The sequence below is a fragment of the Odocoileus virginianus genome, chromosome X (genome assembly GCF_023699985.2).
Source record: "Odocoileus virginianus isolate 20LAN1187 ecotype Illinois chromosome X, Ovbor_1.2, whole genome shotgun sequence".
Lineage (NCBI taxonomy): Eukaryota > Metazoa > Chordata > Mammalia > Artiodactyla > Cervidae > Odocoileus > Odocoileus virginianus.
Genome location: NC_069708.1, coordinates 6,585,750 through 6,598,882, shown reverse-complemented (window position 1 = coordinate 6,598,882; position 13,133 = coordinate 6,585,750). Strand labels below are relative to the sequence as shown.

Below are 13,133 nucleotides of genomic sequence, written 5' to 3'. Positions count from 1 at the left end.
AGTTGTAGTGTTCTGTGGAACTCACTTTGGTAAGAACTACAGGTCTGTACTCATGTCTCTGCAAACAGAGCCTGGATTTTTCTCACAAAAGTAACTTCTGATTTTCTCCAGGGAAGTCCTACAACCCCAGAGACCAAAATGATTTAGTCTGGAAAATTCTAAGATAGGTATTGAATTATCTCCCATAAGACTCGATAATTACATGAGGGCTTTTACAGAACATCCCAATGGGAGTGACCTGGCTTTGCAATCAAACCAGCAAAAAGAAATTCCACCAAGAACTTGACAAAATTAATTTGCTATATGGAGTTCTTAATTGTTGTTAGCTGATTGACTCTTGAAACATGTGCACCAAAGACAGGAAGTTTGGCTTCTACAATGATTACTGTTGGATTTTTGCTTTCTAAGTTGTTAGATGCAAAGGTTAGTTGTTACTTGAGGCCTCTCCTGGGTTGTAGTACAAAAGTATATTACCAACACGTGGGAAGATATTAGCAGGAATGCAGGTGTAACATTCATCTCAATGACATATTGAGGTATAAATTTTGAATGTGTTGAAGGAAATGGCAACCCACTCCAGCATTCTTGCTTGGGAAATCCCATGGACAGAGGAGCCTGGCAGGCTCCTTTGTGCACAGGTTCGCAAAGAATACAGTCCTGTATAATGCTACATGAGGAAGCTAATTCCTTTTCTGGCCCTGAAATGTTAGAGGAAGGATAAACGATGAACCTGTCAACCTTGCATGGCTTGGTACGTAGCAAGGTTAAGCTCACAGTACCCATGGCTAATGGAGACATCCAGGAGACTGTGGAAAAGACAGGTCTGGAGGCTAGAAGTCTAGATTGAGGTGAGAAGTTATGGGTGGGGGAGGTGAGGTCATGGGCTTGGAGGAGGTGGAAGCCTAGAGAGAGGACAGGGTCCTCCTAGGAGGAGAGCTTATGTGGAAAGAAGACCAAGGACCTCCTGGTGTACTGGATTGTAACTGGCTATGCCCAGTTCTCCACCAGTAGCAAAGTTAGAAATGGTTTCCTGCTTTGTATTAATTATATACTTGGATGACTTCTGCAGATTATCAAACCCTCCCCTTTTTTCCCCCTGCTTTGTTAATAATTAAAGTTCTGTATCTTCAAGTCCTGGGTTACCTTTTGGTACCACTCTGCTAACTACAGTTTATAGGTAAATCCATATGATTCTTTTTCTATAGTTTCTGAGTAACTCCAAGTGACTGTTTCAAGGATAGAAATAACCTCTATTCTTAGCTTAAACACTGAGCATAATTCACAGCCCTTTTTCCCAGTAGTATAAGGTTTGTCTACAGGAAACTAAACAGTATCCCACACACTAGAAGCTGAGCTGTTGGATGGCCAGGGACTGTGTCTCACTTATCTTTCTCTCTGTAGTGCTGGGTGTAGAAATACGTGTTCATTAAGGGAATGGATAAATGCACTTTGGACTTTTCTTATGCCCTGCCAGATTTTTTGGCCAGTTTTCAGCTGTCTTCTTTGTTTTTCTCATGTCATATGTTATTGTTCTTTGCCCCCAATCTTTAATAAACCTATTTATTTTCTTCTTTTTAACTTTGATTGGAGTATAGTTGATTTACAATATTGTGTTAGTCTCCTCTGTACAGCAGAATGAATCAGTTGCACATGTACATATGTGCACTCTTTTTTAGATTATTTTACCATACAGGTCATTCCAGAGTATAAATAGAGTTCCCTGTGCTATACAGTAGGTCCTTATTAGTTATCTGTTTTATATATAGTAAGTAGTCACTTCTTTTTATTGCTGAGTAGCACTCCATGATGGCTTCCCTGGTGGCTCAAATGGTAAAAATCTGCCCATTACCTGTTTTATATAAAGTTGTGTATGTGAGTATATCAGTCCCAATTATCCCTCTCCTCCCCTTCCCTCCCTGGTAACTATAAACTATTGGTTTCTGCATCTGTAACTCTATTTCTGTTTTTTAAGTTCATTTGTATCATCTTTTTTAGATTTCACATGTAAGAGATATCATATGGTATTTGTCTTTCTCTGACTTACTTCACTTTGTATGATCATCTCTAGGTCCATCCATGTTGCTGCAAGTGGCATTATTTCATTCTTAATGGCTGAGTAGTATTCCACTGTATATGTGTACCACATCTTCTTTATCCATTCACTTGTTGGTGGACATTTAGGTTATTTCCATGTCTTGGCTATTGTAAATAGTGCTTCAGTGAACATTGGGGCACATGTATCTTTTCGAATTAAAGTTTCCTCTGGATATATGACCAGGAGTGGGATTGCTGAATCATATGGTAACTCTAGTTTTTTAAGGAATCTCCATACTGGTTTTCATAGTGGCTGTACCAATTTACATTCCCACCAATAGTGTAGGAGGGTTCCCTTTTCTCCACGTCCTCTCCAACATTTATTGTTTGTAGACCTTTTGATGATGGCCATTCTGAGCAGTGTGAGGTGATAACCTTGCTGTAGTTTTGATTTGCATTTCTCTGATAATTAGTGATGTTGAGCATCTTTTCATGTGCCTTTTGGTCATCTGTATGCCTTCTTTGGAGAAATGTCTATTTAGATCTTCTGCCCATTTTTTGATTAGGTTGTTTGTTTATTGACATAGAGCTACATGAGCTGTTTGTATATTTTGGAGGTTAATCCCTTGTTAGTCACTTTGTTTGCAATATTTTCTCCCATTCTGTGGGTGGTCCCTTGTGTCATTTTCCATTCAACTGAAAACATTGAAGTTGTTTAGGTTAACCCAGACTTGAACATTTCCTGGGATTATTTTGGGGCTCTCTTTTAAATTCATTGTCTGAAAATCCTTAGACCTGTCTGCATAGTTAATTCTGTAGACATGTACACACCATATTTCTCTTATGTACGTGGCTTAAACTTGATTTCTCCATAGTAGGAGAGAAATCATTGATTTCATTGGGGAAATATCTTTTGTTCTATGAGAAGTAGAATTTTGAATTTAGAACTTATTTTTTATAAGAGCTTTACCAAGATATAATTCACATACCATAAAATTAACCCACTTAAAGTGTGTAAGTCCCTAATTATTAGTATAGTCACAGAATTGTGTAACCATCATCATATAACCAACTTTACAACAATTTCCTCACCCCAAAAAGAAACCCCATACCAAATTTCAGTCACTGTCCATTTCTTCCAAGACAACCACACTCCAGCCCTAGACATGCAGACTTTGTCTGCATGGATTTGTTTATTCTGGACATTTCATATAAATGAAATCATATAATAGGGGGTCATTTGTAACTGACTTCTTTCATGTAGCATAATATTTTCAAGGGAATCTTACATTAGAACATGGATTAGTTCAGTTGCTAAGTTGTGTCCGACTCTTTGCTACCCCATGGACTGAACCATACCAGGCTCATCTGTCCTCCCTTTTCTCCCAGAGTTTGTTCAAACTCTTGTCCATTGAGTCAGTGATGTTATCCAACCATCTCATCCTCTGCCTCCCTCTTCTTTTGCCCTCAATCTTTCCCAGCATCAGGATCTTTTCCAATGAATTGGCTCTTCACATCAGGTGGCCAAAGTATTGGAGTGTCAGCATCAGCATCAGTCTTTCCAATGAACATTCAGGGTTCATTGCCTTTAGGATTGACTTATTTGATCTCCTTGCAGTCCAGAGGACTCTCAAGAGGCTTCTCTAGCACCACAGTTCTAAAGCATTAATTCTTCGACACTCAGCCTTCTTTATGGTCTAACTCTCACATCCATACATGACTCCTGGAAAAACCATAGCTTTGACTATGTAGACCTTTTGTTGGCAAAGTAATGTCTCTGCTTTATAATAGACTGTCTAGGTTTGTCATAGCTTTCCTTGTGAGGAGCAGCTGTCTTTTAATTTCATGACTGCAGTCACTGTCCACAGTGATTCTGGAGCCCAGGAAAATAAAATCTGTCCCTGTTTCCATTTTATCACCTTCTATTTGCCATGAAGTGATGGGAGCAGATGCCATGATCTTCGTTTTTTGAATGTTGAGTTTCAAGCCAGCTTTTTCACTCTCCTCTTTCACCTTCATGGAGAAGCTCTTTAGTTCCTCTTTACTTTCTGCCATTACAGTGGTGTCATCTGCATATCTGAGGTTGTTGATATTTCTCCAAGCAATCTTGATTCCAGCTTGAGCTTTATCCAGCCTGGCATTTCACATGATGTACTCTGCATAGAAGTTAAATAAGTAGGGTGACAATATGCAGCCAATTTGCATACTCCTTTCCCAATTTGCAGTTAGTTGTTCATGTCTGATTCTAACTGTTGCTTCCTGATCCATATCCAGGTTTCTCGGGAGACAGGTAAGGTGTTTTGGTAGTCCCATCTCTTTTAGAATTTTCCACAGTTTGTTGTGATCCACACAGTCAAAGGCTTTAGGGTAGTCAGTAAAGAAGAAGTAGATGTTTTTTTTGGAATCCCCTTGCTTTCTCCATGATCCAGCAAATGTTGCCAATTTGATCTCTGTTTCCTCTGCCTTTTCTAAACCCAGCTTTTACATCTAGAACTTCTCAGTTCCTGCTGAAACCTAGCTTGAAGGGTTTTTAGCATAACCTTGTTAGTATGTGAAATGAGCGCAATTGTATGGTAGTTTGAACACTCTTTGGCATTACCTTCTTTGCAGTTGGAATGAAAACTGACCTTTTCCTATCCTTTGTCCACTGCCAAGTGTTGACAAATCTGTTTACATACTGAGTGCAGCACTTTAACAGCATCCTTTTTTAGGATTTTAAATAGCTCAGCTGGAATTCCATCATTTCCACTAGCTTTGTTTACAGCCTGTATTAGCACTTCATTCTTTTTTACTACTGAGTGATATTCTATCATATGGAAATACTACATTCTAAAACATTCATTTGGTAGTTGATGGACATTTGAGTTGTTTCCACAGAATGGCTATTGTGAATAGTTCTGCTGTGAACTTTTGTGTATGAGTACTGGGACTTTACAGAAATGATTCTGTAGTTTCTGTCATTGTAATAGAGGAGACCATAGGATCAAATACAGCAAGAGTGTATAGTAGTGCATGCCAGGAAGTGAAAATAGGCCAACAAGATAAATTTACTGGGAGAATTTAAGGCCAGGTCTAACTACTCACAAGGGACTCAAGGCAGGACACACAAAGCTTAAAATTATGATTCTCTTTGAGACTGTTACAGCTTTTTGCTGACCACAGACAATGAAAGTTTGATATTTTACTGTATATGTTTGAAAATTGAAACACACTTTTCCCAATGGTACTATTCCTGGAGACCGGACTTCCTCACTTCTAAACCCTTTCCAATCTTAGCATGCTTTTTGGATGGTTAAAACTAGTCACTGTCATACTTGTCTTGGTTTTGTCTGTCTGCCTTATTTCTAGGTATAATGGGATTTTTAAAAATGAACTTTTCTTGTTTCGCACCTCCGATTAATACACTTATTCTTAGATAATACTGTGTTAGTCCTTGATCAGGAATTTGATCAAATTTGAAAAAAAATCTCAGTCATTGAAGATAAAAGCAAACTAGAGTCAGTTAATACTGTCAGGTTCTATCTCATGGAACTTGAGCAAGATATAGGCTGCTATGTCAAGGACAACTCCTGAGAATAGAGTATATCTAAATACATTAACCCTGTAAATTTGGTCTGAACAGTTTATTACAGTAATCTATGGATAAAATTTTATCATGTTGTCACATGCCCAGCAAATTTGGTCACATCTAAGGAAATCTCATCCTAGTGATCTTAGCTTAGTGATTTCATTTTGCCCAGATGATCAGCTGTGATACACTTTACTACAGCAAAGATGATGGAAAATACAGATTAATTCCCAGATTCTGGGGTAGCTGCAATAGTGATGGGGGGGAGGACTAGAATTAAAGAAAATATGATGAATAAACTTATAAGTGTTCTCGAGCTACCCTATATATATAAAGAGAGAGAGTGTTGTTCTTTAGTTGCCCAGTCCTGTCCGACTCTTTGCAACCCCATAGACTGTAGCCTGCCTGGCCCCTCCATCCATGGGATTTCCCAGGCAAGAATACTGGAATGGGTTGCCATTGCCTTTTCCAGGGGATCTTCCTGACCCAGCGATCAAACCTTCATCTCCTGCATTGGCAGGCTGGTTCTTTACTGATGAGCCGCCGGGGAAGTGTGTGTGTGTGTGTGTGTGTGTGTGTGTGTGTGTGTGTGTGATATATATATATGTGTGTGTATATATATATATAGTCCCAAGCTCAGTAGGTTTTACTAGATTGCTGTTCTTTCAGACAGTTTAAGTGCTTTCTTTTGGTAAGTAGGGATTTCCCTGGCAGCTCAGACGGTAAAGAGTCTGCCTGCAATGTGGGAGACCTGGGTTCGATCCCTGGGTCAGGAAGATCCCCTGGAGAAGGAAATGGCAACCCACTCCAGTATTCTTGCCTGGAGAATCCCATGGACGGAGGAGCCAGGCAGGCTGCAGTCCATGGGGTCACGAAGAATCAGACATGACTGAGTGACTTCACTTTTTGGTAAGTAGCTTTCAGCACACCTCAGTTTCCAAATCCACAAAGTAGACAATATAGAGAGAAAGAAGTCATAATAATTATGAACACTTAGAATGGGCCGGGCCTGGTTGTAACAGAGCTGTACATAGAGACTGTAGACTGCACTGGCCCACTGAGCCTCCTGACATGCTAAGAGCTTAGGACAGTTTTCTAGCCTCAGCAGTTGGCATAGCCTGGCTTTGAATCAAGGTCTTTCTGACTCCCAAACCATTCTCTCAACCGCTCTTCTAATTCCGGCCTCAGCCATAGGTTGCAAAAGGGACCAAAAGACAATGTGTCCAAAGAAAAAGTATCTCACGTTTCTTGACTTGATTCAATATTGCTTTTCAATGCAGATATCACTGGAAGAAATGGTACATGATTATAAAATCCCACTAAGGTTTATTCAGTAGGAAAGGGGTTGGAAATGAAGAGCTCTGAATGCATTACAAGGGGACAATGCTACGAAGGAAGGATTCAAAACAAGAGCCTGGGGGTTCCTGCCATTTTTACTGTTTTGCTTAAGGCAAACCTAAAATATGCATATTTTTACTTCCCACCCTGTGAGCGGCTCCTTAATTAACACTGGTAGTGCCAAGGCATATTAATGTCTCTTTTCCTCTGGTTGAGGGGTATTTTTGACTTTGTGTTTGATAAAACTTTACAGTATAGCTTTAAATATTTCAACTATAATTGAAAAATGCTCTGTGCAATTTCCAGTTTTTAAAATACCTCACGCTTGTGAAATGTGTCTTTGCCTTTTTTTTTTTTTTAGTAACTGCTAATTTGCCGGATTTATAGTTGCCGTAGTAGTTCTGTGTGATTTACTACATGTGCCCAAATCCACATTGGTGGATATGCTTTAGCAGCTTTTAATACTGTATGAGCATAAAGCTAGATTTCTCTGGACCTAATCTTTTTAGAGGCAAACCTTTGTAGTTGTTCTCGCTTTATGAAATAGATCTTACATACGGTCATGCTTTGATATACAGTTGGATGTGTTAAGACTGTTAAGACCATGATCACTGAAAAGTGATATCCATACAACTATTTAATTACAGTAAGGAGGTTCTATTTAAAGAGTACATGAACTGCATTGAAAACACTTGATTGACAGCAGTAAATTAATCGAAATTACACAAAGATTGTTGTAATGTTCTTTATTACAACTAGCAGAGAGCTAGTTATGATTGCTTGAGGGGCCGGATGCTTTCATGTTTTAAACACGTGGAGGTAAAGCCAATTTGATTTCTCTCTTTTCTGTCTCTTATGTCCATTAGCTAGTTAGGAAAAAAATATTTAATGCAAATTTGTATCTGGACCACCACATTTATACACATGATGACATCAAATTAATCAGATAGAGCTACATAGTTGTAGAATGGGGTTTTTTTTTAAGCTCTGTGGAGAATAAATTAATAATGGATGGCAGGCTTTTTTTTTTAGCACGACTGGCTGCAGGAAGAAATTGTGGTGACAGAAACCATGTGAAGTGAATTTGAATTAGTGTTCTTTAGGGAGATATCAGAGAAATATAATTTACAAGATAATCAAGAGCCTAAATAGATTCTCTGTGGAGTCGGCATCTGATTCCTGACATATACTCATCTATGTTGAAATGACTCCACAAATACCTTCTAACAATTAGAGAGTCAATAGAGGTGAAATGCGCATGTATAACTTCAAGAAAAGCAAAATATATATCAGTAATAATACAAATCGGCTGCCAACTGTTAAAATGAGTAGATTGTATACTTGTGGTTAAGGTTTAAAATGAGTCACCTTGGAACAGTGGTATCTCATTGATCTTTTATGGGAATGCTATATCGCCTACATGCTTTATAAATACTGTGTCCAAAAAAATGTAGCATTATGATATACTTTAAAGGGTACTGACATAGATGTTTTTTAATATAAGAAAATGACTTAAGCCCTTTAGCCCTTATAAACTATTTCCCAACCCCTAAAACCACTCTGTAACCATGACCACATTTATTAGGAAATGTATAGTAAGAGTTCTCTCTAATTCAACTCTTTGAACATCAGTTTTTCTTGGTAATCTTGAAAATGTATAAATACCTGTAAAAGAGAATTTAGGCTCGAAAAACTTCATATTTTACTTGGTTTCTGGTGAACATACCTCCTTTTGAGCTATTTCTGGCTTTTTCAATCTTTGCCATGATAGCTTGTCCTGCCTTAGAACTTCGGGGGAAAAAAGTATTCTTTCAAAATCAGGCCTGTTATTCAGCCTAATAGAAGTTTTATGTGTGCCACATATTTGTTTAGGAGAAGATACTTGTTTGGTTCATTGGACCCTGTTGTGGTAAATTTAGATTTGAATGAGTGCCAAGGAAACCTTGATCAGATATTTACAAAATCAACACGTCCTGGTAGCTTTCTGATTAATATAATGTTAGCTTTTGCTTTGAGGCGGCGTCTTCTGCTTCTTCCATTTTTCCAGTGGTAGGTAATATATGGAGTGAAAAAAATTACAAAGTCATAACTGTGCTTTAAAACAAGATAAACATCTCTGTGGACCAAAAATGGTGGGTTGGGCAGTAGTATGTGGGGCTTAGTCAGTGAACTTTCAACTCCTGTTGGAATAGCAGTAATTAAAATGCAGAGTCGGACATGACTTAGTGACTAAACAACAGAATTCTCCTCACCAACTTGGGGCACAGAGCCAGATATTTGAAATCAGGGTCCTGCCAAAACACACCTGGAGAGAGACATACATATACTCACTTATATGAAAAAGTTGAAGTTTTAATCATTCAGTCATGTCCAGTTCTTTGCGACCTCATGCAGTGGAGCCTGCCAGGCTCCTCTGTCCATGCTATCCTCCAGGCAAGAATACTGGAGTGCGTTGCCATGCCCTCCTCCAGGGGATCTTCCCACTGAACTCAATAGACATGGTAAACTAGGCTGGACCCAGAGGAAGTAAGGAATTGAAAACAATTCTGAGGACTTCACTATACACAGCAGTAAGAAAAACAGATAAATATAAATAAGCAATTAAGGAAGATAGGGAATGAACCATAAGGCTGTAAAATATACCTAGTACAAGGTTCAGAAGAAGAGAAGGGAGGAAATGGCAGAGAAGCAATAACCACCAAGAATCTTCCAGAAATGAAGAATGATGTGAGTCTTTAAGGAAACGGCCTCCTGAGAGAAATTTCAAACATCTGGGAAGGCAAGAAAGGCCTGTGTAGAGCAATTGGTATTCTTTACAGCTCAGCTTTGGGAAGTCCTGACTGATTCAAATGAGTTCTCTCTGTTTTTCACTGGAAAACATAAAAACAGAAATGCAGTGTGTTGTATATATTAAACCGTGGTTTCTGAACAAGGGTGCTTATAAATAACTCATTAAAGGAGAGCTTCGTGGAAAACTAGGCCCAGACAAACACCTCTCTGGGAAAGGTAGATAGCTTTGTGAGAAATAAGTGGTAAGACGGTAGTCGTTTGTTGTACTATTCTGAAACCCATGTCTAAAAGCAATGTTTTCAAAAAGATCATTGTGGATGACCCACTCTGGTAGAAAGAGTTTTGAATAAGATTCTACATATAAAAAGGTGTTGTCGGTTGGGATATTTCAATGAAGGTGGACTTCTTTTAGCGGATACTTCAAGCAGAAAAAAATAGATGATAATTTCTATCAAATGAAACCCTCTGAAGAGTGGATGATGCTTCAAGTTCACAGAAACATTTAGATGATTGTCAGTTAAGTGGCCAGAAATTGGATTTAATTAACATGAGCTACTTGTGTTGGCTTACACCCAGAGGACCTATGTACAGAATCTAGCTAAGGGTAAACTTATTTTGATAAATTTCTTCTTATTACTGCTTTGTCAGAGCAGATTGCTAGGAAACAGACTACACACATAACTCTCTGTGAAGATTGATAGCAGACAGAATTTCAGTCAATACAAATAGAGTATATTTCTGTAAATGAAAAAGATCATTGACTGATTTCCCTGCATTACTTGAAACAAATTCCTGGAAAACTGGTAACATTAGGTATAGGGTAAATCTTTGTGCATGCTAAGTCACTTCAGTCGTGTCCTGACTCTTTGTGACACTAGGCTCCTCTGCTCATGGGATTCTCCAGGCAAGAATACTTGAGTGGGTTGCCATGCCCTCCTCTGGGGTATCTTCCCTGGGTAGAACTTCAAACAAAAACAAAAAAAGAGATTGGATTGGATTGAAATAAAAATCTTCTTTGGTGTGGAGGTCCAGCATTTTGAAACTGGGCGTTCTGGAAGATGTGCCATCCCTGAGGAATGTTCATTCCAGGTATGGAGCAACAGAAAACATTTTCCTAAGAGGAAAAACCCTCTTGCAAAACAAGAGCCTCTGGAGACACAGGTTTGATCCCTGGGTCGGGAAGATCCCCTGGAGTAGGAAATGGCAACACGCTCCAGTATTCTTGCCTGGGAAATCCCATGGACAGAGAAGCCTGGCAGGCTATAGTCCATGGGGTCGCAAAGAGTCAGACACAATTGAGCACACACCCATAGCGGGAAGCCTGATCATGAGATTATTTTTCCTCCTCCAACTGGACAAGGGAAAAACTCTTCTTGACAGCTCATTACTTCTCATGTCCTTTCTCATTGATAGAGATCTTCCACCTTTGTGGCTAGGACATTCTCTAACCCAGTGAAATAACATCTGTGAACAATAGAAATCTACCATCCTATTTTGGTGTTCATTATATCTGGAAGGAGGATACCAAGAGTTCTAATCATTTGCTGGGTACCAAATAACAAAAGTGCCCTCCATTGGTATGCCCAACAATTTGAAAGCAAGAAGGAAACCCACACTTCTAAATGTCTCTATTAAAAAAACATAAAAAGAAAGGACTTAAGTATTCAACTTAAAAGCTAGGGGGAAAACACAGTAAGTTATAGGAGATTATTTGACATAAAAGGCACCTGGGGTAACTGAAGAGCTTAACCACATTCCTGATGTAAAGACTCAATAATGCAAAGTCAGCTGTTTCCATTTTATTCTATACATTCAGTGTCACTCAAACCCTAAATGTCAACAAGGATTTTCCTGGAATAGGAAATCTTGACTCTAAAATCATAGAGATGATCAAAGAGGTATGAAGAGCCAAGACAATTTTATGGCAGAACGAAGTGGGAGTGAGAAGGCCTACCAGACCACAAGATATTCACAGCCATAATGTGGAATTCACACAGGGACACACAGATAATAAACCAACCACAGAGAATAGAGACCTCCGAAGCATACTTGTGTTATTTATGGGTGCTCTATGGACTGTAAAAATGCCATCGAAATCAGTGGGAGTCGGAGAAAGGTGGACTATACTAGGCACAGGCCTGGCTTAATAAGTTATCTATGTCAGGGGGAATCAAGTTAGATTTCATGTTCACACCAAACAAAAGATTCTGGGTTAAGTTGTAAATGTGAAAAAACAGGGTTGTAAACTGTAAAATGTAGGTGTATGGGAGATTTTCTTAAAACATGACATGCAGAAAACATGGAGGTATGTTTTGAAATTAAAAATCATTGTAGAATAGGATGCCAAGAGTAAAGGTCAAAATCAGCTGTACTAATATTTGGCTAAGAGATAGTATTTGCTATGCTATAATTGGCAATAAATAAGCATCTAGAACATATCCAGAATTTGCATAAGAAAAAGACTACCCAGTAGGGAAACAGGTACGGAAACATTAAAAGCCAACTAAGATGAAAGATGTTCATCCCCTAGAAATTCCCTGCCTGTCCAGTGATTCTGTGCTTTCACTGCCGAGGGTGCGGGTTTGATCCCTGGTCAGGGAACTGATATCCCATGATCTGTGTGGCACAGCCAAAAAAAGGGGGTCAGCCTCACCAATAAAATGTACCCGTCACCCGAAACTTACATGTTTGGTAATGCCAAGTATTTGATGAAGATGTGGCCAAATGGAAAACCTCACTCACTACTGGTGGGAGAATGAATTGCTATAAAAACACTTAGGAGAGCAGTTTGGTGATCTTTGGCAATGTTGGTGGTGGTGCTGGATCCCAACAATTTTACATCTACATTTATTCTGTAAAGAATCTCTCAAACAGGTATTCAAGGAGACCGGTAGAAGGAAGTTCATTGTGTCACTGTTTGTATTAGGGAAAAGTTGGGAACAACCTAAATGGTCTTTGACAGGAGAATGTTGATGGCATATTCAAGCTGCAAAAGAATGTTGAAGGCAAAAAGCAACTCTCAGAATGGGATGTACATGCTTCAACAAAGTTCTTAAAGTTTAAGAACATGCTATGTTAAATAATGCTATTAGATTGAATCGCATGAAACGGCCATTTTTGTAGGTTTAAAAAAGCTGAATATCACTGTCTTTATTAAGTTCAACCTAGTAATGATCATGGTAATAATGGACATGGAACTCAGGATGGCATTATCTCCTTAGGGGTAGTGGTAAGCAGGGAACTGACATAATAAGGAGAACTTGTGGGGACGCTTCAGCTGTAACTGTCATATTTTATTTCTTCAAAATTTTGAAGAAAATATGGCATATGTTAAGCTTATTAACGCACCATGGTGGGTACATGGGTACACTTTTACTATGTTCTTCTACCATGCTGTTGAAAA

At 38.8% G+C, this 13,133-nt stretch overlaps 1 protein-coding gene across 9 annotated transcripts in view; it reads left to right on the top strand.

The window, feature by feature from the left end:
* The window catches only part of DMD (dystrophin), a 2,261,655-nt gene that overhangs the window by 2,211,076 nt on the left and 37,446 nt on the right, over positions 1-13,133 (top strand). The window lies entirely within an intron of this gene.